The sequence below is a fragment of the Danio rerio genome, chromosome 5, assembly GCF_052040795.2.
Source record: "Danio rerio strain M-AB ecotype USA chromosome 5, GRCz13ab, whole genome shotgun sequence".
NCBI classification, from domain to species: domain Eukaryota; kingdom Metazoa; phylum Chordata; class Actinopteri; order Cypriniformes; family Danionidae; genus Danio; species Danio rerio.
This window is the reverse complement of record NC_141025.1, coordinates 6826212-6850674: the sequence shown is the minus strand read 5'-3', so window position 1 is coordinate 6850674 and position 24463 is coordinate 6826212. Positions and strand designations below refer to the sequence as shown.

At 39.2% G+C, this 24463-nt stretch overlaps 1 protein-coding gene and 1 long non-coding RNA gene across 23 annotated transcripts in view; both read left to right on the top strand.

Annotated features, from left to right (window-relative positions):
• The window catches only part of LOC101883723 (uncharacterized), a 321837-nt gene that overhangs the window by 182544 nt on the left and 114830 nt on the right, over positions 1–24463 (top strand). The window lies entirely within an intron of this gene.
• On the top strand, positions 15825–24462 carry LOC147843821 (uncharacterized). 2 transcript variants are annotated; one of them, XR_015490833.1, is made up of 6 exons: positions 15825–15898; positions 17049–17145; positions 17519–17645; positions 18984–19160; positions 20739–20831; positions 23644–24462. It is a non-coding gene; the product is annotated as an uncharacterized LOC147843821 (long non-coding RNA). The 2 variants fall into 2 exon arrangements; XR_015490832.1 differs by lacking the exon at positions 17519–17645.

The following is a 24463-nucleotide window of genomic DNA, read 5'->3' as shown; positions in this document are numbered from 1 at the left end:
ACCAACCCGCTCTAAGCTAGGATCGAACTGGCGATTCTATGTATGCCAGCCCAATACCTCCACACTGTAAAAAAAAAAGAAAAGTAGTTACTAAATTGACTCAACTTAAAATTTTAAGGCAACAAACTTCAGGACATTTTGAGTTGACTGAACCTTCAACCCAGTTACTACACTTGACTCAATTTAAGTTGAGTAAACTCAAAAATGTCCTGAAGTTCGTTGCCTTAAAGTTGTTGCAAAGTTGCATCAACTTGTGTGTAGCGTCTGTCGCTAGAGCACCTTTTGAAGTCAGAGGAGTGAGGTTTACCTGCGTAGCACTTCACTAACTGCTTTCCGTTACACTCACACCCCTAAACCTCACTCCCATTCTGGTCTGTGCTAGAATTGAATTGGCGATTCTTTGCATGGAAGTCGGTTGCTCTCTAACAAGGAGGTTAACCATGGCCTCTAGCATCTGACGCTAGAGCACCTTTTCTGGTCAGAGGAGTGAGGTTCACCTCCATAGCACTTTGTTTAGGTGGTCTTCGTTACACTCAGCCCGCTAAACCTTATACTCATCCCGGACGAACCCCCACATGTAACCCACCGGGGTTCTGTTAATTTGTCCTACCTTGTAAGATTGTCCTACCTCCCATTCAAAAAGTAGGTAGCGCAATTTGATGACGCAATATGCTGCCCATCAGATTTTGCTGCCAGTGTAAATGTTAATTATTTACATGTTAATTATTATTTTTGTATTAGTGTGATATGAAGCTGTAAGATTACCCTAACCTACCTAATCCCTAACCCAACCTCAGTACCAATCAAATACCGTGTTACTCGCATAATCTGATGGGTAAGATAAAATGTCAGGACACCTGTCCTAATGCCCCCAACTAGAGATCTGCGCGGGACTAAATTTTGAATCCCGCTCCCGCCAGGTGTTAGAACGAACCCGGCCGCTCCCGCTTATATTCAGCATTTGTTGTCCCGCCGCCCCGTTTTCTACCCGCCACACCCGATCCTGCTAAAGAGGGGGGGAGAACAAAGCCGGAAACCACCCAGCTATACAGAGTCCAGACAGCCTATAACAAGCTGTCTGTATAAACACACACACACACACATAAGCACCAAGCACACACACCGACAAAGCTCTCTCTCTTTTATTCGCGCATGCACACACCTCATTCGCACACGCACACACACAAACACATAGCAACAAACAAGCTAAACACAGCATCACACTGTTTCATTGACACACATACATACGTGTGCTCGCTCGCTCGGGAGTCAGGAGCGGTATTGCTAGATGGCCCGCTCCTGTCCCAAATTAAACCCGTTACCGAAAGCTCCCGCTATTAGTTCGGAAATATACTCCCGCGCCGCAGAAATCTGGTCGGTCCCGCGGCTCCCACGGGACAGCCGCAGAAATGCAGAACAACTCCTCCCCCAACCCATTGGAAGTTGGTTGCTCTCTAACATGGAGTTTAAAGACCATGGCCTCTAGAGTACCTTTTGAGGTCAGAGAAGTACGGTTTACCTCAGATACACTCACCCCTCTAAACCTCTCTCCCATCCTGGACTAGCACCCACATGTAACCTACCAGTGTTCTGTCGATTTGTCCTACCTCGTCAGATTGTCCTACCAAGACTGTCCTACCAAGACTGTCCTAAGAATTGATTTTGCTGAGTATATATAAACTCGGATGTGAGCTAGTAGGTTGGTTGAAAAAAATTGACTGAGCACAATAAAGGAGCAAGCATTTGGACACTTGGCCAAACTAAACTGTAAAATTAAGATAATTAAAGAATGTTAATATTATTATTATTATTATTATTAAAGCAGTCAGAGCCACATTTGAGATGTTATGGAGATGCAGAGTGTCATTTAGCCCAGCCAGTGTGTTTTCTGTTCATGTTTGTAGCAGCAGATGCGCAAACATTAGCCATCTGCACTGCAATCCAGCATTGTTTTGGTGCGATGAGCGTTGGGGACGGGGATCCATCCGTGTTTGTTAAAAGCACAGAAGCAGATGAGCTGAGAGAGAAAGAGAGAGAAACGGAGCACTAGAGAGCTGCCAGGCCCCTGCTGAGATCCAAGGAAGAAACACAGAGACAGAAAAGGAGCTCGTCCAAGTCTGAGTGCGACTCCATCTGTGGGGGAAATGAAAGAGAAACCTGTGCTTAGAGAGCCAGACACTCACAGATGCAGGTATGTGGAGGAAGAAAGCGGGATAAATTTAGAGAGATTACAGGCTAGATGTTTTGGGCTTGTGTCTACCCAGAGGGTGATCTAAATATTGATGCGCATATGTGTGTGTGTGTGTGTGTGTGTTGGGCTTTCCTTTTAGTAGCCCCTTTCACACAGTGATACCGGTAAATATCCTACTTTACTGGTAAATTTAAAAAAGTGCTGTTCACACAGGCGAGGACGTTACGGATTTTTCCGGAAAAGACCGTTCACACATCCATCCCAAAATACCGGTAAATTCTGACATCATTACCCAGAAATGAGCTCTAAACGGCTGGGCTTGTATTTGTAAACATTTGACTACATTACAAACTCTGTGGATGGATCAGTATTGTGAACAACTTCGATGAAAACAAATAGAGAAACACTTTCGCATGTCGAGATGTACATGATATGTGTGTGCTGGCGCTCACCAGCTGTTTCATGGGCACACGCGACCCGACGCTTAAAGCAACTGAAAGAAGCAGAGCTTGAAGGTAAACAAACAACGGCTTATCATAAGCATCTAATCGATAATTATTTACACAGTGGGCATTAAGAAGGAACATATAAACGTTCTCTCAGTAACATCTTGCAGCTAAATGTGTCTGGAAAAATATTTAAATGCTTTTATTTTCATAAACCGCACGGACTTGAATGCATCTGAGTGTTCTGATTGGCTAAAGTAGACGTCTAACGTCAGCACGTTCTAGACATGCACGCGCTCTTTTCGGCAATTTTTTCTTCTGCGTTCACACAGCGCAGCATTCTGGCAAATTACCGTTAATATTACAACTTGACTTTCTGGAAAACTGCTGAAACGAATTTACCGGTATTTTCAAAAAGGGCCTGTTCACACATACAGACCTTTTCGGAAAATTGTCTTTTTTCCGGAAATGTCTGTATGTGTGAAAAGGGTTAGTAAAGCACTTTACAACAGCACGCAGTGGTGGAGATTTGGACTCCAGTGGCTCGGTGAGAAGCATTCAGAGGTTTAACCCTGTAAGAAGTATATCGCAGTCAGAAAAATCACAGATCACACAAATTCGTCTCGATTTCAGCACGATTTCCTTGACTTCAAGAGTTCACACTTAGCTGATGATTGATAGTAAAGCTAGTTTGGCGTGCTGTCCCGGGAGAGAGCCCTGAGCTTATAAGATCCTCGAGCTCGGGGCTCCCTCCCGTTACAAGGCGAGAGGGGAGTTTGAGCTCAGGTAGATCTCGATGACTCCCCCTCTTGCTTGTTGTAGCTAAGTGTCAGATATGGATGCTGAAAGGTGTACTCAGAGTTTAGCTAAAGTATTTGGATTAATTGTTTAGAGTGCTTGTTTTTGAACTGTGGGAGGAAACCGGAGGACCCGGGGAAAACCCACGCGACCACGGGGAGAACGAGCAAACTCCCCACAGAAATGCCGTCTGGTTTGGAAAGGAAATAAACCAGGGGCATTCTTGCTGTGAGGCAACAGCGCTAATCGCTGGCCACCGTGACGCCCGTTTGAAAGAAGGGAAAGTAGGGTTGGGTGGGGGGGTTTCTTTAAGACGAAGATATTGAGATGAGAAAAGTCTGGTTATTTATAGTGAGTTAAGGATCGTCTGATAGGATAATCAGACATTAGCTAAAGTTGGAACAGCTGTGAACAATCATAAGCACGTGATCCTCTCGAAATTTGTTTATAAATAAACTTCACATAGGGTGTCGTGGGGATTCGTTAAAAACAAATTCAAGTATTTAACAGCAGGTGGAAAATAACTGCTTGTAGAATATTTATTATTCTTATTATCCTTATTGAATACCCATGTGACTTTGTATCTCATTTTATAAATTTTATATAATTTATTTTAATTTTTAAACAAAAAATTTCATGAAAAAAATAACATAACAAAAATAAAAATAACATGTTGTTAAAATGTAAACAAACAATATTAAGTAATTACGTTCCAAAAAGTTTGTAGAAAAATAAATGTACAGCCACAGTGGTTTATTCTTAGCCGCCATTTCTTTCATTTTCAGTGCGTTTCTTGAACTCTCAAAAAAGTGAATACTTTTGAGTACATGGAAGAAGAGGAAGAAAGGAAGTTTACACGCTTGTTGTTAAAGTTACTGGTGACTCGAACAAGCATGGATGGTTCAAGCAGCAGCTCCAGCTTTAGCAAGAAGAAATGATTATTGTTCACAAGAGCAATAAGCAGCTAAACGGTTATATCGCCTCTGGGCATCTTCTTCAATGTGCGCTCGCATTGACAGTTATGCGCTTGAGCGCCTCCAACTGCGGTTAACTGTAACTTCAGCAGCTCGTGCACGTGAACAAAAGTGTCGATCTGATTAGTAGAGAAAGTTTTAACTCGTTAAAAAAAAAAAAAACTAGCATGAGGCGTTTTTTTTTAAATGACGTTTTTGTGCCTTGCCTTGCCTTGGCGTTTTGCCTTGGCGGTGTGCACGATCACATTGACGCCCTTTATTTAGTCACAAGGCGTTAAACGTTGATGGAAAACGCGAGCAAAAAATGTCTCCATTAGACGGGCCCACCTCAGTTCGCAATTCAGATGGGTCTGAAATACAGGAAACTTCCAGGACAAATGGAAGTGTTGGCAGGTATGCTCCAGACTCCAGATGGTTAAACCAAGCTGGGATGCCAAATAAACACTTTAGGCTTATTTTAACCGTTGCTTTCAGTACAACAAAACAATTTCCAACCATCTTTTTTGTCCCCTAAGTTTATCTTGATCCATTATTACATATTAGGTTCAGAATTAAGTCCAGCCTGTATATATAGCTGAGCCTGACCACACATTGGGTTTAGTGGTTCTCCTACGATGAGTTTAGATGTGGCTGAGACTCAATAGAGAACGAATCACAGACAGAATGAAAGAAATGGACAAGACCTCTGTGAGGCGGAAACAGGAGCTTTCTGTACCGGTGGGAAATTAAATCATAATAACATCTTTTGGTGTTGTATCCTCCATGAACTGAATAAGAAGATAAAGGAAGATGATGTTGTAGTGTTGCCTAAAAGGGTTTGCGCATTGTACTCTGTGGGTCTCCTGATGCTGGTCACGTTGTAGGTTGTAGGGAAGGTTTAATCTGAGGGATGTTGCCAGAATGATGTCAGTTGAGTGAAGGTACCAGGGAAACTATTAGATATGAGACCTGAATGGCTTTTTTGGTTTGATTGAGATCTGCTTTATAGCAGTGTTACTTGAACTTGAAGGTTCGAATCAGTTTTCTTAAATGCTTTTATGTATGTAAACCTCTGAGAAATGCACTTCTAATTCAGGCGCTTATAAATATCCATCTTGCAAAAAAAAAAAAAAAAGAGAGAGCAAGAGCGTAGTGTGTATTTATATATTGCATTTATAATGTATGGCCATACATCCAAAGCGCTTCACAATCATGAGGGGAGTCTCTCCACACCACCACCCGTGTGCAGCATCCACAAGATGCAACTGCAGCCACAGGACAACGGCGCCAGTGCGCTGACCACACACCCAGTGGCGTAGCGCAAAATGCGGTTGCCCCCCTGCAGGGATCACTGGTGGGGCCCCCTGATGAAAAGGGGGGAGGGGGGGAATCACAAACTGGGGGTGGAGCGACAACACGGCAAAGCAATCACAAACTAAGAAGCGGGAAAGGGGGGTGGGGTGGAGTGACAACGCGGGGAAGCCTTCTCAAACTGAGGAGCGATCACAAACCGAAAGTGGCGAGAGCGTCAAAGTAGCTGGAAGTCATACATTTTCAATGACAACCGGCGATGAGGAACAGCGCGGCGCGTCTTCTCCAGTGGGCGTCGAGGCCAGTTTAAATCAAGTCAAATTTATGGTAATAAGCTATGACGCGGTTCGGATAAGCATTTCATTCAATATGTAATAATAATAATAAAAAAGTTTAAACAACTGTGAAAAATGCAGCCTGATCTCACGAGAAAACGTAAGTATTTTATGTTTTGCCAGTATAGTGGCTATAGTTCAGTCGTACGAAATTGTATAATTTTAAAAAGGAGGTGTGGCACCCAACCCCACCAATAACCCCAACAGTCATTGGGGGATGAGCAAATCGTTCTAAATTGTACAAATTAGATTGTACGAATTCATACAAACTAGCCAATAAATCAAAAGGTTACCAGTTGCTGTGAGATTGTGTTGGAAAAATGACATTATTAAAGGTTCAGGACACCATGGAGGTTTTTTTGTGTGTGATTTGAACAGATTTGTGTGTGTTGAGCATCAGTTAAGACAGCTGTCAGCTATAATTGTGGGGAAAACTGGAAAATTTTGAGCTTTTGTCAGCTTTTCGTCATCATCCGGGTTGACGTAGCGAGAATCTGCTAGTTGAGTGATGACGCGTCAGTTTCTCATTATTATTCATGGCAGAGTTTTTTTATCCAATGAGAAGACCCTGCTTTTTAGTTATTCATGAGAGCACATACTTTTTTAAAGGTAAGGCAGAACTGCCAAGCTGTGAGACCCAATGACTGGATGAGACCATGTTGCCGCATGGCAAGCACTGTTAAGCCTTCATGTAGGGTCGTATGTGTTTGTTTCATGGGTTTTTTACATGTGTTTCCCCACGAATCTGTCAGGGCCGATACAGCAAAGCTGTTGGTTTGTAGCATTTTTGTCGAAAGAGCTGTACAAGAATTGGAGAATGGTGGACTTTGTCCTTTATAAGTTGAGTTTGTTACCATTCAGACACATCACCTATACCCGTGCTGCTGTGTTCTCGTTTAAAATCCTCCAGATTACCGACAGGGCTAATGGTTGGAAAAATTAGGGCAAGAGACGTGCTGCACTGCTATCCACTGTGTCTGGATTCAGACCCAGGGATTCAGGAATAGAGAAGTCCCTCTTATATATAGTGTTTACATGATTATCTTTATAATGCTGTAACAAATTGTCGTTATATGTATATAAAATTACAAATGACAAGTCTAGCAGAACATTAAATTACAGTTTATTTCTTTGCATTTTAATTTTGTAAACTATAAAATCATGGGTCTCCTCACGGTTTGTGTTTCATTTTGTGAGCCAGCTGACAACAGTTGTACATTCAGTAACACTTTACAATAAGGTTCATTAGTTAATGCATTTACTAACATCAACTAATCATGAACAACACATGTACAGCATTTATTACTCATAATTTAACATTTACTAATGCATTATCAACATCCAAGTCCATGCTTGTTAACATTAGTTCATGCACCATGAGTTAACATGAACTAACAATGAACAGCTGTATTTTCATTAACTAACATGAACAAATACAGTAGTAGATGTATTGTTCATTGTTTGTTCATGTTAGTAAATGCATTAATTAACATTAACTAATGAACCTTATTGTAACGTGTGACCGTTCGTTCTCCTCTTTCTCCCCTGCTCTGCCGGCCACACCTCCCTCTGCTCACCGTGCTCCACGTCCATTATGAAGGATTTTGAACTGAAAGAAGGGGGTTTCATGGCCCTTTAATTATGATAATATCGTTTGCTTTTTTACTCTAATTGTTTTAGTTCAATAATATTAAAATGTATACATCATTTATTAAACTATACACTAAACTAAACAATATTTATTAAACGTTTTCCATATTTGGCTTAAATTGTAATATATAATATTTGAAATACTTAAATGTTACTATTTTACATTTACTTGAGCAGTTACTTGTACATTTTTGCTATTATATATACTGTCACCAACTTGGTCCCAGTCATTCCCCTCGCTGGCCAGCAAAGGTCATGATTACCGGATTTCTAAACATTATGTCATCCTCACGGACTGATTGTCTCACACACCTGCAGCACATCTCATAATCACCTGGCTCACACATATAAGCAGCACACACACACACACACACGCTTCAGTGCGAAGTCTTGTTCTGCCACAGCAAACACCACTGAGCGTTACTCTTCCTTGCCTGCTTCCCCATTGCTTACCTGGATTGTATCTCAACCTTGTCTTGCCTGCCGCCTGCCTTGAACCCTAGCCTGAATACCGACTTTGATCCTTGCCGCCAGCCTCTGACCCATGCCTGCTTACTCACCATGTGTTTGCCTGCCGCCAGTCCTTCGATTTGATACTACTGTGTTTGATGTGAGGTCGCACACAAGTAACATCTGTGTGCTTATTGTTATTAAACTCTGCTTAATAAATATACTGCAAATGGATCCCTCTGTGTCAGACCCTTCGTTACATATACACTCATCGGCCACTTTATTAAGTACACCTTACTAGTACCAGGTCGGACCTCCTTTCACCTTCAGAAATGCCTTAATCCTTCGTGCATAGATTCAACAAGGCACTGGAAATATTCCTCTGAGATTTTGCTCCATATTGACATGATAGCATCACGCAGTTGCTGCAGATTTGTCGGCTGCACATCCATGACATGAATCTCCCGTTCCACCACATCCCAAAGGTGCTCTACTGGATTGAGATCTGGTGACTGTGGAGGCCATTTGAATACAGTGAACTCATTGTCATGTTTAAGAAACCAGTCTGAGATGATTCAAACTTTTTGACATGGTGTATTATCCTGCTGGAAGTAGCCATCAGAAGATGGGCACACTGTGGTCATAAAGGAATGGACATGAACAGCAACAATACTCAGGTAGGCTGTGGCATTGACACAATGCTTAATTGGTATTAATGGACCTAAAGTGCGCCAAGAAAATATCCCCTATCCTACCATGTGAATGTTGCAGCAGAAATCTGTATACATATATTTACAAATATTCTTTAATTTTCTACAATTTAATCTTTACTTATTTATATCATAAATTGTATAATAAATTGTCATTTTATTAGTATTTTAAAAAAGGGTTATTTGCATGGTATATACAGTATGTCTTAGTTTATGTCAGTATAGTCTATAGATATTTTATAACAGTAAGATCGCATAATAAATTGTATTTTTAAAATGGATTGTTTCATTATTTTTTAATTTTGTCTGTAAAATCTCATCAGAATTTCATCAGAATAAATTATAAATTGCACTTTTTCATTGGGGCTAATCTGAAAATCTGACTTCAACTGTCAGACTACATACATTATAGTCTGTTAGTTAACTCAATCGATTTGTGTTGGGATAGCATGCATGAATGGTATGGAACCCTGCATATTTTTTTTCACAGTTTACCTTAAAAATCCTATGTTTAAAGGCCTTTCATTTTTTTTTTCCAAAGATTTCCTAAAGCACCACATAGACCATTTCTCCATTTAAAATCACATTCAACACCTCCTCACAGACATGCACACGCTTCATTTATTGCTTATTCATTCGCCTCTCGCAGCATATTAATAAACGGCTTCAAATGTATGATGTGCTTCAGCATTGCTCCAATAAATGCAATAGTGGAGTGACAGGTGGAGGAAAAAACCAGTGAAGGATTCCTCCATTTAGGAGTGTGTATGAGCATTCGGTACCCCTGGAGTCCTAATCAGATTCCAGAGGGGCTCCTGCTCGTCCTCTCATTGTCAAACCCTGAGGGAGGGAGGTTTGTATTAGGAAGCTGCTGTGAAAAATGGCCTCATTTCGCTCATGGCCAGACCGGACATTCATCCGCAGCGTTTCACGTGCTGAATCCAGATCCAGTCATTTATCTGAGCTGGAGTCACCGTTTACAGATGGACTTGTGGACGCTGGATTAGAAGTGCATTCAGAAATATGGGTTGCCTGTTGGGGAAGTGCATCTTCATGGATACATTGACATGTTATAGCTTCTGAGACCTTGCAGTTAAATAGATGATGCGTTTTTCTGCCACACAACTGTATGCGAATAGTCGACTGTAGTACTAGCTGCAATGAGTTGCATTGTACACTATCTATCTATCTATCTATCTATCTATCTATCTATCTATCTATCTATCTATCTATCTATCTATCTATCTATCTATCTATCTGTCTATCTGTCTGTCTGTCTGTCTGTCTGTCTGTCTGTCTGTCTGTCTGTCTATCATTACACAATGACTTGCCTAATTACGCTATCCCGCCTAGTTAAAACCAGTTAAACTACCGTTTAGTTAAGTACTGGTTCTGTGATGTCATCGAATTTCGCTTTAAGATTTAAAGGGCTAGCATTGCATCAGACCCCCGTAAGTGGTTTCGTTTGAAAGTGTAGAATCTATATTTTATGCACATGTGCATTACTTTGGTTTTCATTCTACTGTACAAAAGTTATTTACTCTTTAATACACAGTATTTTGGATACCCGAGCTGGGTATTGAACATTGCTATATATTTATATTTTTCATATGACACATGTACAAAGTTATAGCTCAAATGAAAGCTCTTGCCGGTGCTCATACGGTTCTAGCATTCTTTTTACTAAATTATATTCACATTTCAAATTGTTGTTGAATGAATCGTGGTGTTTCCATGGCGCAGAAGTGAAAACAATACATTCATGATCAATAAGCAGCCCCAGATAGCACAGACAGCTGTCATCTCTCACCTTATGCTGTGTGCTTCTGGGCCATTCTCCTCTGTTTTTGAGGTGATGTGCATAAGTAATCCTTTTATATGTCTGATGTGGTCCAAACATAGTGAATTATGTTTGATTCAACAAAAGAATAGTGAAATATGAAAACAGTGATCCGTCCCTGTGGCTTGTACAGCACCTCTCATCAGTTGGAATACAATAACTTTTGCATAGATTATGGTAGAGACATTTTTCTTTTTTCCTATGAGTACAGACATGTGCAGGAACCACCAAAATTAATTACAGCACGCTAGACCACACAGAACCTAAAAGGTACACTTTCAAATTTGAGTTTAAAAAATATATATATACAAAAAGCGCCTCTTTTTTAGGTTTTTATTATAACACAAACAACATATACAGATATTTTAAACACTTTCAATAGTGTTTTATGAAAATTCAAAGGGTTTTAAATTTGGGTAGGCAAAATCCAGGCGGAAATCCCAAAATAGCAGCAGAGTTTAACTGGTTAAACTAATTACCTGTTTTCAAGAGTTCACACTTAGCTGATGATTGATAGTAAAGCTAGTTTGGCGTGCTGTCCCAGGAGAGAGCCCTGAGCTTATAAGATCCTCGAGCCCTGGGCTCCCTCCCATTGCAAGGCGAGAGGGGAGTTTGAGCTCAGGTAGATCTCGATGACTCCCCTTCTTGCTTGTTGTAGCTAAGTGTCAGATATGTATGCTGAAAGGTGTACTCAGAGTTTAGCTAATGTATTTTGATTATTTGTTTAGAGTGCTTGTTTTTGAACTGTGGGAGGACACCGGAGGACCCGGGGAAAACCCACGCAACCACAGGGAGAACGGGCAAACTCCGCACAGAAATGCCGTCTGGTTTGGAAAGGAATTAAACCAGGGGCATTCTTGCTGTGAGGCAACAGCGCTAATCGCTGGCCACCGTGACGCCCGTTTGAAAGGAGGGAAAGTAGGGTTGGGTGAGGGGGTTTCTTCAAGACGAAGATATTGAGATGAGAAAAGTCTGGTTATTTATAGTGAGTTAAGGATCGTCTGATAGGATAATCAGTCATTAGCTAAAGTTGGAACAGCTGTGAACAATCATAAGCACGTGATCCTCTCGAAATTTGTTTATGAATAAACTTCACTAAGCATTTAAACGTCACTTTAAGCTGTATAGAAGTGTCTTGAAAAATATCTATTCAATTTGTATTTACTGTTATCATGGCAAAGATAAACAAAATCCGTTATCAGAAATGAGTTATTAAAACTATTATGTGTAGAAATGTTTTGAATTTTTTTCTCTCCGTTAAACAGAAATTGGGGGAAAAAATAAAAAGGGGGCTAATAATTCAGAGGGGCTAATAATTCTGACTTCAACTGTACTGACTCTCTGTGGCCGTTAAAAATCCCAGGATGTCCTTCGAAAAAGATTATGGGGTTTACCCCAGCATCTTTGCCATATTTGCCCACTGGCCTCTGTCCATCCTGGCCTCCTAACTCTCCCCATATCATAATTAGCATCTCCTCTCCACCAATCAGCTGGTTTGTGGTGTGTGGTCTGGAGCAGTTAGCTGATGTCGCATATTCCAGGTGGATGCTGCACAAAGGTGTTGGATGAGAAGATTCCCCCCAAAAACGTGCATAAAGCGCTTGAAGTGTCCCAAAAAAGCACTACATAAATGTAAGGAATTATTATAATTATTATTTATTAGCCTCCTGAATCCTAGATGGTTGAACCTTCGATTCAGGAGGAACAATGTGGTTTTCGTCTAGGCCGTGGTACAATGGACCAGTTTTATACCCTCACCAGGGTGCTCAAGGGTTCATGGGAGTATGCCCATGTAACGGAGGCCAGCAGTGTTACATTGGTGCCATGACCCGGATGGGAGTGAGGTTTACGGGGGTGAGTGTAATGGAGGCCAGCTTGTAAAGTGCTGTGCAAGTAAACCTCACTCCTCTGACCTCTTAAGGTGCTCCAGTGACAGATGCTAGAGGCAATGGTCTTAAGCCTCCTTGGTAGAGCAACCGACTCCAATGCAGAAGGTCTCCAGTTCTATACCAGCTTGGAGCGGTTGGGTAGCATAGGGCTGGCGGGATTACACCCAACCAGTCGACATGTGTTTTGTGGACTTGGAAAAGGCATTCAACCAAGTCCCTCATGGCATTCTGTGGAGTGTGCTCAGGGAAGATCATGTCAGAGGCGCTCTGTTAAGGGCCGTCTCGTCCCTGTATGAACACAGTCTGGTTTGCATTGCCAGCAATAAGTCAGACTGGTTTCCAGCGCATGTTGGACTCTGGCGGGGCTGCCCTTTCTTATCAATTCTGTTTATAATTTCCATGGACGGAATTTCAAATCGAAGCCTTGAGCTGGAGGGGGTCTGGTTCGGGGACCACAGGATTTCATCTCTGTTATTCGCAGACGATGTTGTTCTGTTGGCTTCATTAAACTTGGACCTTCAGCATGCGCTGGGGCGGTTTGCTGCCGAGTGTGATGCGGCCGGGATGAGAATCAGCACCTCCAAGTCCCAAGCCATAGTGCTCCACTGGAAAAAGGTGGTTTGCCATCTCCAGGTTGGAGGAAAGTCTTTACCCCAGGTGGAGGAGTTCAAGTATCTTGGGGTTTTGTTCACGAGTGAGGGAGGGATGAAATGTAAGTTTGACAAGCGGTTTGGGGCAGCGGCAGCAGTAATGCGGTCGATGTACCAGTTCGTTGTGGTAAAGAAGGAGCTGAGCCAAAAGGCAAAGCTCTCGATTTACGTGTTAACCTACATTCCTACTCTCACCTATGGTTATGCGCTTTGGTTCATGACCGAAAGGATAAGATCTCTAAAGCCATCTTCCAGCCTAAACCACGACGAATGAAGTTCTGCACAAGACTTTGGCCAGCGGAGAAATTAAAATGGTCGTGCCCAACTGAGTCTGGTTCTCTCAAGGTTTTTTTTCTTCACTCCCATCAGGTGAATTTTTTTTTCCCTCTCCGCTGTCGCCACTGCCTCGCATGGTTCAGGATTGGTAGAGCTACGCATCGATGAATTGGCTCTTCAGTGTTTGAACTCTCAGTAATGATTAAATCACACTGAACTGAGCTAAACTGAACTGAACTGAACTTAAACACTAAAACCTGAACCACACTGTTACAGTTACTGAACCACACTGTTCCAGTTACTATGACCATTTATGTGAAGCTGCTTTGACACAATCTACATTGTAAAAGCGCTGTACAAATAAAGCTGAATTGAATTGAATTGATACAAGTGGCTGAAATGAGTTTCCTTCACAGTGTGGCAGGGCACACCCTTATAGATAGGGTGAGAAGATCTGTCACCCGAGAAGAGCTCGGAGTAGAGCTGCTGCTCCTCCACAACGAGCTGAGGTGGCTCGGGCATTTGAATGCCTACCTAGGGAGGTGTTTCAGGCATGTTCCAAGGAACATCCAGGACATGCTGGAGGGACTAAGTCTCTCGGCTGGCCTGGGAACACCTCGGGATCTCCTTAGAGGAGCTGAAGGAAGTGTTTGGGGAGAGGGAAGTCTGGGGTTCTCTCCTAAGACTGCTGCCCCCGTGACCCGGCCCCGGAAAATCGGAAGAAAATGAATGAATGGATGAATGAATGAATTAGTTATTAGCATGAATTGTGATAAACTAAAGTTTTACCATATTTGTTAATCAAATAAATAGATCCTTGGTGAGCACTGTAAAAAAAAAACGCTGGGTTCCACACAATTCGTTTATGTTGTCCCAACACAAATCGATTAAGTGAACTTCATTGTATTTAACAGATTTAAGTGGATTGAACATAAAACAATTAGGTTCTCCCCAAAACACTAAAGAATTGTGTTGATTCAGCTCATTTTAAACAAGTAGTTTAAACAAGCAGCAAAAGTCTTATATTCTATGTAAGACGCTTCTTTCAGAAACCAGAGCAATCGGTTTTAGATTTCTGAACATTAGTATGTTTCGTATGTCTTTTATGATGACACATTCATGATGTCAGCATCTGCGCACTGCTGTAGAGTGTGATTCTGGTTCATTAACAGTATATTCCTGTAATGACGAAACGGTCTCGTATGAGTCAGCGGTCCGCATGTGATGTTTGCTGCCGCGGGGCAGAGATGCGTCTGAGAGGAAGGAGGAAACCGTGGTGGAGAATCGTAAATGTCTGCTCTTTGGCTTTTTCACTCTCCTGACGGCACTCCAGCGGTGAAATATTAATCCGCATCAAATATTCAATACCTAGTAAAAGTTTTAAACAAGTGATAATGAAGGTGAAAGGGAAAAATGCCTCGTGAGGGGCTCCGGCGGGTCGTGTTTGGCAGCCGGAGTGTGTATTACATGGAGGAAGGGGAAGGAAAGGCAAAAGTGGAAGAGAAAGATGAACACAAGACATAGTGAAGAGAATATGTAGAGATTGAAATGCTGTTACAAAACTGAACTGCCTGTGTGATTTACTACAGTATAACCATATTATTGTAACACTTTAAAGTACTCACTACTTATTCAAGCTAGTGGCTTATTAACTGCCTATTATTAGGATATTGGCTGATTATTCTTATAAAGTGATCATATTGTACATTCTTAATCCTGTCCAATACCTTAACCCAACTACTACCTTAATAACGATGAATAAAGAGCAAGTTAGGAGTTTATTGAGGAAAGCACATATTTATAGCAAAAATTGTACATTTAAATAGTCTGACCAACCCTACCTTCCATATTCACATAAATAAATACACACATGCATACTATACAGTACATTCATCATTCCATCCATCCATACATACATCTATACTGTACATCAATCCATATAAACAATACATACCTACTGTCCATCCACCCATTCGTCCGTCCTCCTGCCCATGCATCATTTTATGGCTCTAGCTATCCATTCAACTATGATTTCATTGCTCCCATCAGTCCATCCATCCATCCATCCATCCATCCATCTTTTCATGGCTCTAACTACACTGAAAAAAATGATTTAGCCCTCTATTAAATTAAACATAATTCAATTTAGTTTATTTTAAACAATTTAATTTAGTTGTTGATTTTATTAAATTATTTTTAATCGGTTTTAAGTGAATTAGATGTGTTTTGAACCAATCTAAATTAATTAATTAAAGTCTATTAGAAAAAATTATGTTAGCTTTTTGCGCATGCGCGTTATGTTCCGTTGCCTCGGCGCCAAAGCCCAAAGGAAGTTTTACAGAATCCAGTCAGATTGAAGCAAGACGCCAGAGCCGGATTTCTGTACATCCATTTGCACAGTAAGTCACATTTTATATTGTACCAGACTGTTTATTACAGAAAAAACTTTGTGGGTAACATAGACGCATAAAATGGTCTCTCGTTCGGACTGTCTATTTCGGTCGTTTTTAAATTTCACAGCGACCAGCCGTCGAGCGCGCTCGCAAGTTAAGCTAACAGTTAACGTTACACACGGTTTGACAAATCTCGCTTTTATGTCGCAGAATATATTTAAGATTCTTTTTAGCAAGAATGTAGTTATGTAGACTTGATATATAATGTTTTTTAATGAAGTAAATGGCTATTTTCAAGAGAATAAGCATTTTCTTTGATGTGACGATAGCGTCCGTTATAGGCCATTCCAAACGAAAAAAGCTTCGTTGCTAACGTTAGCTCAGTCCTTTGTGAATTTACCGTGGCTTTTACTATGGTTAACATTAAACATGCGTTTAGATAGTTGTGAACGGACAGTACCATACTGATTTTGTTATAGAACGATTTGGTCTGGCGTTAGGGCACTACTGACTGTCTTAGGAGGTTGTCGAATGTGTGCCCATACTGGCGTAACATTAACTTTTAACGTAAAGAGCGTCCATTAATACAGTTCTTTATTTTTTTTAACGTGAGATGCTGTAATTATGTCTTTGGGGTTATAATGCTCTTAATGGGCTAACTTATATTCACAGCAAGTGTTTATCAGCCACCGATAAACGTCCAGCGCAAGGTTAACTTAATGTGACTTTTTCCATATTCATAAAGTGCCTTTTACATCAACGATAATGTAATTTAATTAAAATAATATTCTTTAAATAAGCTGAAGCAGTCCTTTAGTTGTTCAAACGTAAAACACATGCAGACGAGTGCTAAAACTTCATGGAAAATATTGTGGTTAAAATAAATTGACATATTTTTAAGACATGGCGTTGAAGAATGGAATTTAATGCAGTGCTTTGTCTGGTCTGAGACCCACTTTATATCGTATCAATCAGGCAGTGACGATTATCTTAATCATAGTAATCACGTTCAGCAATTTGTTCAATAAGTAATTTATCTAAATGTTTCCTAATATAATTAATCAGTAAACAATATGTTGATTAAGAAGTTGGTCATGTTGTTACTTGTGCTGAATTTTGAACCTAAATGATAATCATGTGCTTCCTTTCATTTGAGGTACTGTACAAGTTTCCTTTGCTGAGTTCCTTGGTCAGGGGTTAAACACATTTTCTGTCCAGTACTGCAGTTGGAATTTTCCATCAACATTTTTATGGTAAGTAACTGCAAAACATTTATCACTACACATTACAGTAAACAGTTTCTTAACTGAATATGTTGCTCTGAAAAATCTAAATAGTCCCAAAAAAGGAAATTTACTCACTATTCACTCACCATGTTTCCATGGTTCCAAACCTTTGAGTTTTTTTTATCTGTTGAACACAAGACAAAATATTTTGAAGAGTGTTAGAAACCAGTAATCATTGACATTCATAGTAGGAAAAACATGTTATGGAAGTCAATGGTTACCGGTTTTCATCATTTTTCAAATGATCTTTTGTTGTGTTTATCAGAACAAAGAAACTCAAACAGGTTTGTGACAAGTGAAGAATAAGTAAATTTTTTTGTTGCTTCCCTACTTTTCACAGTACTAGGGTGCAGTAAGAGCACAAACACAGAGTTCAACTTTGATTCAACTCTGTGATTCTCTCAAGAGAGCCGACCAAAATGTCTGACCTGCCATAAAATGATTCGACTATCTGCCGACCAAGAGAGGTTATTCACCTTTTTTTTCCTCCTGTACATTGCATCAACACAGCACAGCAAATATCAAAGTTGAAATTTAATTTGATTCAAAGAAGAGTCGCATCAGAATTTGGCTCAATTGCACAATGCACATTCGGCCTTAAGCCTGGTTTGTACTTCTGCGTTGAGTGATTGGCGTGACCTACGGCGCCTGCCCTGCGTGCAGCTGAGCACTTATACTTGTGCGCGCTGTTTGTGTTGTTCTACAATAACACTTACAAAAGCAGTAGGTTCATATGTTCCCTCTGTATGGAGTTTCTTTGCTTGGGTTTTGTTTTTTCTGAACACTACCTTAATAAACGAGAAGATAAAACTCGCTCATTCTGAGGCGGAAGCCGGCGGTCATGCAACAGCTTTAATCATAAGGTAAACACAAAGCAACAGTTTCCACCTGGAGCTAATTCATGGGACTCTACACTTGTAAACACTCGCTCCAATGGGTTGGCGTGGCTTTCAACCCCGCCCACACACGTAAACGCTACCAAGCCCACTAATAGAGCGTGCGCTACGTGTTGTTGCGATGTGTAGTTACATTTTTGGAGAGATGCGCCACGGCAAGGGCTATTCGACTACGCGCAGGCTGCGTCAGACCATACACGTGCATTTGATGCAGAAGTATAAATCAGCCTTTACATGTCTTTATCTTGGCTGAACAAGTTAAATTACAAGGTAGTCGAAAAAAGAAATCACTTTAAATATAGTGTAACTAAACAAACTATTCACAAGTAAACAGTCAGTTGATTAAATAAATTTGAGTATCATTATAAATGTAATATACATGTAAGGGACAATCGTCAGATTTAGGTGTGTTAAAGGATAATAAGTGCACAACATCGAGGCAAAGTTTAATGTTTAGATTATTACTGTAAGTTGAAATTTAATATAGTTTTAATTTCTAAATATAACATTTTAAAAATAAATATATGGGCTATGTTCTGAATAATGCTCATGTCTATGTTTATCATGCCACAAACATACTTATATTCTATGTATTTGACGATGCAGTCAATGCATGCACTGAAAAAAATATGCTTATAGGCTACCTTTACCTGCAGGTTTCGCTAGCTGGGCAAAACTTAGATAGGCTATTAATAATGGATATACATTAAATATGTATAATTTTATTTGTGAAAGCAAGAGAGAAACTTGTGGGAGTGCTGTAATAAAGGAGTCTTAAATGACTAACAATTGTGCATTACGGTAATGTGTTTTATTCGGGACATGGCATATGACATAAATAATCGATAACATTTGAGCTGGTTTCAGTTATTAATTCTTTTTATTTTTAAAAATATATTTATTTAACAGGTGGCGCAGTGGGAAGCCCTCTCATCTCACAGCAAGAAGATCGCTAGTTCGATTCTCAACTGGATCTGTTGGCATTTCTGTGTGGAGTCTGCATGTTCTCCCCGCGTTCGCATGGGTTTCCTCCGGGTGCTCCGGTTTCCCCCATAAGTCCAAAGACATGCGGTATAGGGGAATTGGGTAAGTTAAATTGTCGTAGTGTATGTGTGTAAATGAAAGTGTATGGATGTTTCCCAGTGATGGTTTGCAGCTGGAAGGGCATCCGCTGTGTAAAACATGCTGGATAAGTTGGCGGTTCATTTCGCTGTGGCGACCCCAGATTAATAAAGGGATTAAGCCGAGAAGAAAATAAATTAATATTTATTTAACTTAATGTTAATATAACACTACTGATGATTTTTAGCTGAATCTGTGGTACATGGTTCTTCAAATTATGGCAGCGAATGAGGATGGGTTTTTCAGTTTAAGAATAAAGTCCAAATCTAAAGCCATGGCTCCTGATGAAGGTCCTGTAAAGTGAAACGATTGGTCTGTGTAAGAAATGTAACATTATTTGCAATATTAGCATTAATCCACGGCTTGGTCAAACAGATGGCTTTTGGGTTGTGAGACGTTTAGACGAAGTTGTCGGCGATTCTTCCAATTGTAAAGTCATGCAATGTTCAAGTCCCTGTCGCCGATCCATCTTGCAGTGAAAATAAAGCAGCAACGACTACTTTCAAAATCATGCAGTCTGAACTCGGCATTAGTTAATGATTAAACTTAGACCTGGATATCGACACGTCTCTCTGCAACTGGATAATGGACTTTCTGACTAAAAGACCTCAGAATGTTAGATCAGGCCACATCTGCTCCACCATCTTCACACTTAACTCTGGTGTACCACAGGGCTGTGTGCTGAGCCTCTTCCTCTACTTCTTTTTTACTATCAACTGTAGGCCTGTGAATAGATCCAACATCATCAAATTTGCAGATGACACCACAGTGATTGGTCTAATCAGCAATAATGATGAGACGGCCTACAGGGAGGAGATACATCATCTGTCCACTTGGCCACTACCAAGCCGACCAATCACAGAGCTTGCGCTACGTGTCGTTGTGATGTGTAGTTACATTTTTTGAGAGGTGCACGTCAGCGACGGCCACGGCGAAGGGCTATGCATCAGCGCCGTAGCATTGGCGTGCGTTTGACGCAGAAGTATAAATCAGCCTTAAGGAACAGCTCTTTCCTCAGAGCTGTCCCTTTTTTAACTCTATCCCCCACTAATTATTTTGCCCTCCTAATACACCCCCACTGTCCTCATAACTTGTACTCCTCATTATCATTGCACTATTTAACATTTGCACATTTAAAAGTTACAATTTCATTGCACTACATTAGACTGATTCATTCATTTGAACTATACATATACTGTACACTTGTAATTGTTTATCTATCTGTAAACTTCTGATTATTAATAGCAACCTGTACTTATAATAATTTATTTTAAATCTCTGTTCATAGCTAATACAACCTGTATATAATGTTGATAGTACATCCATCTGTAAATATCACTAAAGTTTTTCTATATCTGCACTTTATAACTTATACCTGTATACTGCACTTAATGCTATTGCACTGCTGGTTAAAGTGATTTCCGTTGCATTGTACTTGTACATGTGTAATGACAATAAAGTTTAATCTAATCTAATACATTTCTTAACGTTTTCCAATTTGTCATTTATGTATTTAACTAATCAAATTTGTATTATTTACAGACAACGGATGTCCATGTCAAAAGAGCGTCTATTCTTCAAGCTCTCTTTACCTACCTTGGTGAGGATGAGGCATGCCTGGTGAAAGAATACATGGTGAGTGCATCATAGTACTAGTGCTTGCACCTGGGCTATAAGAAAGAACTGCTTTGTTCAGAGGCTGAGGGTGGGGTTACAGTGGCCAATGAGACAAACAAACTTTTTTGAGTGCCATATTTGAATTAATAGGTGAACCTAATGTTGAACACATTATGGTCTATTCAAATCACATTGCGCTGCACAAACACTTGCTAGATTCGTGCAAGTAAGTTGCATACTAATTCAATGCAAAAGTATGAATAGAACAATGAACAAAATATTTTAATATCTCAAAAACAAAATTTATAATTTTAAAGAATTTAAAAAGTGTTTTCACTGTATATGTCAATGGCTTTTTTCTTTTTTCAAATGCTTTCTATTTCCATATATTTGTACATGAAGTAAAAAAAAATGCCATTGGTCACTACACACGTAAGAGCAACCTATTATCTTTTGCCTCAAACTCTTGCATTGTAATGGTAATACACACTGTTATTGAACCTTGAGAAAACTATCAGCTTGTTGAGTGTGACATCACATTGCTTGACTATATCAAATAGTATTGGGAGACTCAACAAATGGTAATAATAAACATTTACAAAGCGATATAATACTTTTTGAAAATCGCAATATATGTGCCTAATATTAGTATGCCTAAAAATACTAAATGATTAAAAGTTGCATATGTTTCTTAATCCTTTGACGTTCTCAGCATTGGGTTCAGATCTGTGTTTGACCCCAGAGATATTCATTGTTTAGTCCAGGGGTGTCCAAGCTTGGTCCTGGAGGGCCTGTGTCCTGCTAAGTTTAGTTCCAATTCAATTAGACACACCTATGCTAGCTAATCAAGCTCTTACTAGGTGATCTAGAAACTATCTTGCCTCAACACACCTGCAAGGATGAGCTAAAATCGGCAGAACACTGGCCCTCCAAGAAAGAGTTTGGACACCCCTGTTTTAGTCTTTCTAAACAGTATTATTATTTCTAAATTACAAACAAATAGTCACAGAATTACAAGTAAACCACTTTTTTCCAAAAAAGAGAAAATTTATGTTTATGTTAAGATTAAAATTACTGTTTAAAAGCAACTTGACTTGAATTACATTTTTAGGTCAATGGGTGGCCGTACTAACAATCAAAAATGTATTGCTGAATAATTCTTCAAAAATGTTTAATCTAATAATGAAACATGACGTTTTTTTAAAGTTTAAATTTGTATATTTACTTATACATTTAAAATATACTTAATATATTTAAATTATTTTGGTTTAATTAATGACACGTAAAAATACTAATTAAATAAATATACTTGTCTATTAATTTGTCCAATTAAATTTGTTTTATTATCATTGTACTTTTTTTTATTATTTGCAGAGGTCCTGTGGGTCTTTGAAAAGTCTTAAGTATTAAATTAGATGTTTACAATTTAAGGTCATAAAAAGTCTTAAATTTTGCATCAAGGTGTGACATTTCTACTGAATTTCATTCGCTGATGTTTATTTTACTTGTGCACAATTATTCTTAAGCCTTGTGTGCTGTTGAGGATATTAATTTGGCGACAGATTTCTTTGTTTGAGCTCATGAAATGATTTTTGGTGACATGTTATTTTTACTCATATTTTGGGAAAATGCTTTTAAATTTAAAAACCTCAACAATACACTCTGGGCAAATGTATTACTTTTTTGTTATGTTTGTGGCTGATTTTGCCTCATTGACTTCCATTATAACAATATTCTTTAATTGCAAGGTCATGACAGTATATTAAATATTTTCGATCTTTAATGGTTTTTCTTGTTAGGAAAAGGTAAAATTTGTCATTTTTATAGTTGATCATCAGTTGCAGAGCAAAACATTGCAAAGGTTTGTGGTTTTTATATAGAGTTATACGGAGTATTGTGTGTGTGTGTGTGTGTGTGTGTGTGTGTGTGTGTGTGTGTGTGTGTGTGTGTGTGTGTGTGTGTGTGTGTGTGCAAGTGCGTGTGTGCGTGCGTGCGTGAGACTTTTGCACTCATTGTTTTGAAAGTTGCTTATTTACATTTTTTCAGACATATAGTAAACATAGTAAGTGTATTTATGCACACATACACACACACTTTCATTTACTGTTTATACTCCAAAGAACTCCATATAAAAGCCAGAAACTTTTTTGCACAGGACAATCTAGATGGTTATGCTGTCAACTGATCATCAACAGTAAAAATGACAAAATATACATCTACCGAAAAGGGAAGAAAACCAGCAACAATGCGTGATTACATGCTGTCATGGATTTGCATCCAAAAAATGTTATAATGGAAGTCAATGGGGCAAAAAAAAAACAGCAACTAACATAAGGAAAGGGTAGTAAATTTAATTATGACCAGGTATATTGATATACATTGAGTCTGATCAGAAGGTATTTCCACATTCAAGTGGCCAAATCTGTGGTTTTCAAGCCTTAAACCTTGTGTAATATTATTTGAATAATAATGCAATAATGCTTCCTTGACATTATATTTAGTTTTCAACATATTACTGTATTGTTTGCCTTTCAATTATTTTTTCCAAAATTATTTTTAGTTAGTCTTAAAAGATCTTAAATTTACCTTGATAAAACCTGAATAAACCCTGTAAATAATTGTGAAGGAGTCGTACTTGCAGATCATGCACAAATATATGAACGCCAATATGCAATCAGAAATGATTGATATAATATTTCACAGGTATCAATGTGGGTGTGGGGAGGGCCGTTAAGGTTTTGGTTTTATTTACATTTGATTTCTTCTGACTTTTTACAAAATATGTTTCAAAAACAATGTCTAATAATGGTTTCTTTTTATTTAAATATAGGGCAACCAAAAAGAAGAATTTTTGAAGGACCTGACAAACACCACCATGGCCATATGTGTCATCAAAAAGGAAAGAGGAGATTATGAGGACATTGGCATCGTTGTGGATGGAACAGTGATTGAACAGATAAAATCTGTTGCACAAGCCTGTGCACTGATGTTGGGGGCAATTTATGTGCTTGATTTGGCCTACCCAAAAGAACTCAAATACTATTACGAGTTTGCCCAAAAAGTACTTGTGCAAATGAACTCTGACAAGCTCTCTTCAAAGGTTCTCAGACTGGAAAACAGTGTGATACTGTAATTTTAAGCATTGAAGTGTTGATAAATGCTCAACAACCAAATGTATATCATATACAAATTGCAGTTTAGTGTAGGAATTGTTTAATAAGTGAATTTAGTTTTCTTTGTGTGCAAAATTAATTAGCTGTAGGAACTTGTTTTAAATGGTGTGTGTGTGTGTGTGTGTGTGTGTGTGTGTGTGTGTGTGTGTGTGTGTGTGTGTGAGAGAGAGAGCATGTGCATTCTATCAACTTTGTATTTATTCCATTTCATACAACTTGTAGTTGCTCAATATGTTAATGAGTTAATTTTTTAAGTTAATTAGTTGATTATTTTGTGTATTGGGGTGTGTGTGTCATAAGGATTGCAGTTTGCTCTAAGACTTCATACAGTTTTCTTTTATGTGTTGGTTTAAATTAAATGTGCTGTACAAACTGTTTATTGTTTTATGGTGTGCTGCTAAAGCATTTATAGGCAGTGATTTATGTTTTGTTAAAAAATGCATCTTAAAAAGTCATTAAAATGAATTCAAAACAAAT